Source organism: Lactuca sativa, chromosome 9 (assembly GCF_002870075.4).
Source record: "Lactuca sativa cultivar Salinas chromosome 9, Lsat_Salinas_v11, whole genome shotgun sequence".
NCBI lineage: Eukaryota > Viridiplantae > Streptophyta > Magnoliopsida > Asterales > Asteraceae > Lactuca > Lactuca sativa.
The window spans coordinates 200365461-200372865 of NC_056631.2; positions in this window are offsets into that span (position 1 = coordinate 200365461).

A 7405-nucleotide genomic window follows, 5' to 3' on the forward strand; every position below is an offset into this window, starting at 1 on the left:
CTTTCTCTTTGGTTGGGTCCCCTCCGTCCGGAATTTCTAGTAAGAAATCAGCTAGCGCTTGTCCCTTGATACTCGTCCTTGGGCGGTAATTTATGTCGTGCTCTCTTAGTTCGATTGCCCACTTTTCCAGTCGGCCCGACGTCTCCGGCTTGAGTAGTATCTGTTTGATGGGGTAAATCGTGAGCACCTCGATCTGGTGTGCTTGAAAGTACCACCTTAGTCGTCGCGCCACATAGATGAGCGCCAGGACCAGCCTCTTCAGCGTGGGATAGTTGAGTTTCGGTCCTTGCAGCGCCCTACTAACAAAGTATACCTGTTTATTTTCCCCTTCCCTTTCTACAGTCAATATTGAAGATATTGCTTCGCCTGATGTAGAGAGATACACCTGTAACGTCTCTCCAGGGATGGAGCTGGCCAGCGTGGGTAATTCATGTAGTGCTTCCTTGATTCTTTGGAGCGCCTTTTCTGCTTCATTCGTCCACTAGAAATTACTCTTCTCAATGCCTCCCTTCAATGTGTGGAACAACGGCATGGCCTTGTCAGCGGATTTCGAAATGAACCTGCTTAGAGCTGTAAGCTTCCCATTCAGACCTTGTACATCTCTGAGGGAGTTCGGTGTTGCTGTCTCAATAAATTCATCAACCTTGGTCGGACTGGGCTGGATACCTTGTTTGGTGACGTGGTACCCCAGGAACTGCCCCTCTTCTACCCCAAACGTACACTAGGTTGGGTTTAGCTTCATTTTTACTGCCTCTAGGGTTCGGAAAGTCTCCTCAATATCTTGCAACATCTTGTCTTCATGCGGGCTCTTAATCACCATGTCGTCCACATATACCTCGATGTTTCTCCCGATTTGTTTGGCAAATATTGAGTCGACCAGGCGCTGATATGTGGCCCCTGCGTTCTTCAAGCCGAAAGGCATCTTGGTATAGCAAAAAGTGCCATGATCCGTGTAGAAGGCTGTTTTCTTCTCATCTTCTTTGTTCATCAAAATCTGGTGGTACCCCTTGTACGCATCCAAAAAGCACTTTAGCTTGAACCCTTGTAATGATTCCACTTTCTGATCAATCTCCGGGAGAGGGTAACAATCTTTAGGTCACGCCTTATTTAAGTCCGAAAATTCTATGCACATACACCACGACCCGTCTTGCTAGCGGACCATGACCGAGTTCGCGATCTATGTGGGAAATATTGCTTCTCGTACTATCCCGGCTTCTGCCAGTTTTTCTACTTCTACATTGATTGCCCTGTTACGGTCTCCTCCCTGAACTCTCTTTTTCTGCTTAACCTCTTTTGCGCCTGGTTTAATTACGAGTTTATGCTAGATGACCTTCCTTTCTACCCCTACCATATCCGTAGGAGTCCATGTGAACACACGTTTGTATTGTTTAAGCAAGTCAACCAGCGCTCTTCTTGTGTGGCTTGGGAGATTGCATCCAATGCTGACTGGATGATCGGGGTATCTTTCATTGATTACTTCCTTCCCTTTCACGGGGTTGTTTTTTGGCCTCTTGGCCTGCTTGGTTATTTCTGCCAGCTTCATAACTGTATAGCATTGCAATTCTTTAGGTGGAGTGGCCAGCACCGTTAGGTTATATTCCTTGCTAGAAAAGAATCGTGTTCCTGTCTATGCCCGATGTGGCATTTTCTATGGAACTATCTTGTACTGTAAGTACTTTAGTTAGGTCTTTTTACTGTCAGGAACCATCTTCTCTGGTTATGATGTAAGACCTTTTACAAGGTCATTTTCCCAAAATTGTACGTCATGAATATCAAAGATATTGACAGTCGGCTAACTTCTGTGTCGTTCTTTATTCGAATACTCTTATCATACTTTCATTAGAGTCTATTCAAAACAAGCCCTAGTCAAGTCATTGGACTATAGCAATTTGACCCCGGAGACATCTTCGAGTCTCTTTTAATGGTTGGATCACGTTATTCGCCAACCATTGATACCTCGGCTAGAACGACAAACATCTTGAGACCATTGCATTAACTTACTTCCGATCTTTGCTAGGACTGCATCATAGGGATGTAGGTCAAACCTTCGTGAACATACTTCCATTCCAAACTAGGACTGCATCATAGGGATGTAGGTCGAACCTTAGAGAACATACTTCTATTCTTTACATGAGCGATCGAACTACATTTAGATTCAACCATTTTTGCTCACAAATTCGTTTCCTTCCGTGTAACAGAATCATGTCATCCAAGAAAGACGATCAGCCCATCAACCAAACGCCAACTCTTCAGATTGATGCAGCTACCTTTCAAGCTGCAGTCTCGGCTGCCGTGTCAGCTATTCTGACCCACCTGAACGCTAACGACGCAGGTGTTATCGGGATTGTTAACAATCATTCCAATCCAAGTAACAAGCGAAAGTCTTGGACTAACTCTAAGGACAAGTCGCTTCGAAGGGCGAATAGGAAACAACCACCAGTAACAACCTTCACAGCTACGAAATCAGTACCTCCTACTACCATCCCTTCGGGCGTCCTAATGGTCCCCAAACCAGCCAAACTTTATGCTGGAAAACTCCCAAAATGCATCAAATGCAATTATCACCACCATGGACCTTGTAGGGAGATGCAGTGCTCACACTGCAACAGGAAGAGGCATACAGCCCGTTACTGCAAGACTCCAACAGCTCAACCTGCTCAAGTGCCAAACACCGGTGTGAACCAAACTTGCTACGGTTGTGGCAAGGTAGGTCATTACAAAAGGGACTGCCCAGAGGCAGCAAATGCTGGCACACACGGTAGTATGCTACCGACCACCGCTGCAGGAGAGTCTACTCCGGACCCACGTTAATGTAATTTAGGCGTTTCGTTGTAACAGACTTATGAACCATCTCAAAACTAGTGCAACCAGAGTCTTACCTTTTGCGAGATATCGTCCGTTTAGGGATGCTCGTGCTGTGTATACTTGTCTTTTGTAGTATACCTTGTTTGCAGCAATAGTGTTGTAGTAAATCCTAAGTTCAGTAACTCTGTAAATGGTTGCACTGTTGTGTTTTGTCTGTAACGCCTTATGTTCAAATCTAATGCCTTTAGTTTCCATATGTTTCCGACTTTATCATACGACTCGAGTAAATTTGATCCTCGCAATACCAGCTTCATAAGTACATCTCTTTCTCAGAAATCGTCTTTTAGCAAAGCCGTTATATCAGAACACCGAAGTACTCATACAAGGAGTACCTTATAGTTCTTTTCCTTTCCGAAGGAATCCCCACAGTATTACTTGTGCAGTACGTCAAGTTCAATTCCAGGATTCATACGGTTGATCTATCACTGAAGAAGGTATAAAAGAGAGTGATATATAATCAATGTTCTACAGGTTTAGAATTGATGATTCCACTTTAACTTCTTTTCCCTCGATAGGATGTGAGATTAAGGAAGAATCAGTTATTCGACTACCTTTTCAGTCTTAATTATATATGACTCGTATGCACGAAATTGTGATCATTGAATCACGTATGAATTCTAATATGAACTTCAGGACGGAGACTGTCCAGGAGTACGAGTAATTGCATTGGCATAGGAACAAACTTAGAACCCAGTATGACTCTTATAACCAGATCGCCTTACAGTCTAAACACCTACGGAAGATCCAAGAACAGCCCAGACAACACAGCGAACTACTCAGTAAATAGAATTAGAAGACCAGGCTTCTCACCCTTGAGAGCTCCGGTCTTATTCTTACCAGAAGTCGACGGAGTGCATTTTATGTACCTCGACGACCGAAGACGATGGAGTGCATTTTATGTACCTCAACGACCGGAGACTTCATTAAGATTTCCTTTAGAAATCGTTGTCTCTGCCTCGCATAGACGAATTGATTGGGCAAACACAGGGAAAAAATTTCTTCATAAATGGACCTGAGATCCGAATATCACCAGTTCGAGTGTTAGGGAAGGATGTCCTAAAGACTACCCTCCGAACTCGATGCGGACACTTCGAGTCTGTAGTGATACCCCTCGGATAGGACCAATACGCCCATAGTATTCATGAGCTGAATACGTAGAGTACGCCTTTCTTACTGGGATCAGTTCGTCATTTCTCCATATAATGACTACTTATCTACCCTCGTAGTAAGAAAGAACCCATAGAAACATTACCCTTGGAGATACTTTCCGCAAAGTTCTCTGAACAAGAGTTTTGGAATTTAGAGTCAAAATTCCTGAGACACACTTTTAGTGTTGTGGAAAGTCTTGAGTACTCTGTCAAATTATCCCAAACCGTTGGGAATTTGTCGGCACCATAGTCACCGACGGAAAATTCGCCAAATTCTAGGTCTTACAGACCTACTATCATAGTCCATTCGGAACTCCCCATAAACTTCAAGAACCCTTTCGACTTTGACCCAACAAGGGATGGCCCTTGACTGGGAAGTAAGCGAGAGAAAGAACCTTTGGAATTCCAAGTGAGAGACCAAATTCTTTAGGAAACCTCACTCTGGGAACGGCTTAATACGCTTCGTAAAGCGTGGAAAGCTAAAATCCAATATAGTTAGGACCTCCGAGATTCTTACCAGAATCGGTCCTGCATTTCACAAACTAGACCTACTCCGCGAACTCAGCAACATACATTTTCCCCTTCGCGTCTCGAACTTGAAACAGTATCCTTCCATTAGGACTTTCGTAACCCCTCTTGACGAGATCGAGATTTACGAGATCCTTGCCTTCGTATTAGGACTGTAGTGACCCTCGACCGAGTGGCCAAGAGGACGAAGCAACGCCGTCGCCCATTAGTGAAGGTTCGTTGGAATACCAACTGAGAACCCGATTTCACTTGGTAGCGCGAGAGCAAATCGATTAGGAAGTTTTCACCTAACGACTCGATCCTTTATACCTACTTCCTTATCTAAATTCTAATTTTGGGACGAAATTCCCTTTAACAGGGGGATGATGTGACAACCCGAAATTTTCATTTTGAACAAACCATATCAAGACAATAGAGCTTAGAGCAGTTTCAGTGAAATTCCAGACTTCGGGTATAAGTTTGGCAGTTTTTTCAGGATTTACACTTAAGGAGATATCAGGAGAGTGGTTGCACTAGGTTTTTGTGCAACACTGTTATTCCAACACTCAGTTATATTAGAAATCATTTCAGGAATAAAAATATTTTCTGCCAAAAATATCTCAGGACAATAAATAGAATTCTGAACCAAATTCATTCATTATTCGCATTTCCAACTAGAGAAAAGCCATTTTCTCTCTCACGGATCTTCGGGTTTTTATCCCAAATCATGAGTACCTCTTTCTAGTAGTGTTAGAAAGCTTAATATGTGTTTATAACATGATTTAGAAGGCTAAATCACTAGATTTAGGAGTTTACTCCCCAAGGTGTTCATGGGCGGTAAACTCCCGAAACAAAGCCTAGACCGACCCTTGTGTTATGCTACTGCCTTAAACTCATTTGTAAGTGTATTAGGGACATGAAATCAAGCAAGAATCACCCAAGTTTGGGAGTTCACGGCCCAAGAGTATCTTAGGCCGTAAACTCCAAAATCATGCACAAAAGGGTGCTTTTAAGGCACCTAAAGCATTGGACATTTACTAGGAATTGTTCCCACTTAAATCAAGGACCAAAACACATCAAAATCACCTTCCAAAGTGAGTTTACGGCCAAGACATGGTTCTTGGGCCGTAAACATGAAAGAAGGGCACCAAAGTGTGCCTAATGCCTTCATATGCTTAAGGTAAAAGTCTAGAACCTATCCTACATATGCAAAAGACTTGAAAGCAACAAAAACACCATTACAAGGGAGTTTATGGCCGTAAACTCCAAAGGAAATGGCCTTGGGGCCGTAAACTCCTCTAAGGAGTCTTTCTAGGCCTTAAACCCTTCCAAGAATTTAACCACCAAGTTGGAATAATTCTAGCAATCATTTGGAACTTCAAAACACACCATACACCCATGGTTGCGAGTTTACGGCCGTAAAATCAATAGTTTACAATCGTAAACTCCATGTGTGATGGCATAAGGAGAGTAAACTCATATATGGGGTCCTTTGGAACCCTAAACACAAGTGCCTTGTCCCACAATAGCTTAGATACAATCCTTAGGGCTTAAAACACTTATATAAAGTGTTTATTATGTCTAGGATGTCTTAACATTATCAATTAGTAATTTGAGACTAATTGAGTGCATATATGTGTGATTATATGTTCATTAGGATCGTAGTGTGTGTACAAGTCCTCACTTGACGCCTAACAATCCTACACCGTCCAGTTCATCTGAACTACTAACTACAGGTGAGTTCATACCCCTTAATCAATGTTTTAAATGATTTTAAATGCTTTAATGGGGGGGAATACAAGTAGAAAACAGTATGTTATTAAATCAATCTTATGTATTTTATAACTGTGTTTTCACTCAGTAGATTTCACATATTTCAAAAGGTGTCACATGAAATGGTTTTCTATCTTAAAATACCTTGATAACAAAAGTATTAATTTTGAAATGTTTATTAAAATGACATCAAGTCACTCTTAATTATTGTTCAAAACTCCTAGATATCTTGCAAAACCATTATTTTACCTTCTTGAATCAAACTATACTTATGCGCATATGTTCATTTATGTGTTAGAGATTATAGTTTTCACCCTTCATTTAGTTTCCAATACTCTTGGGTAGAAAGGGTGCATAAATCTACTTGAACAACCAATTACTTTCCAGTTAATTATCATAGGGATAGTTAGAAGAAACAGACATTTATTCCTATTACAAAGAATCACACAAGAGTCAGTTCATTCATGAGTCTATACCAATACCTTACATGATACATGAGTACACTTACTTAGGATTACATGATACATGAATATGTTTACATATACTTACCTGTTACATGAACACACTTACATGAATACCATACAGGAACATTGTTACTTAGGTGCATTATCCTGTATTTACTTACCTGGATACTTGTACTTAGAACTACAAGGATGATTTATTAGTACTTACTGTGTAAATTATCTTTCCTATCCCAGTTCAATGGGATATTTCGGCGGGACTTACCATTCCGAACCCCACTGATTAGCACCAGTGGTCGATGAATGTCTACGGATGTCTAAGGTTGTTACTTATTTAGTAGTCAATGACGGGACTAACCATCCCTCTGTCCAACTGTTGCAACAGTGGATGAGATGTGAATCTTCGGATGATCATTAGGTTAACGCTTGTATTAGAAGCCGGCCACGGAACTAACCATTCCTCTATCCAACTGTTGCAACAGTGGATGAGATGTGAATCTTCGGAGGATCATTACGTTAACGATCGGTATTAGGAGATCAATATCGGGACTAACCCTCCCTCCACCCTGCTGTCGCTACAGAGGATGAGGGGACACTCTTCGGATGTTCATAGGGTCTATCTTTCGCTTCGGTGATGTCGTGTTTATCCTG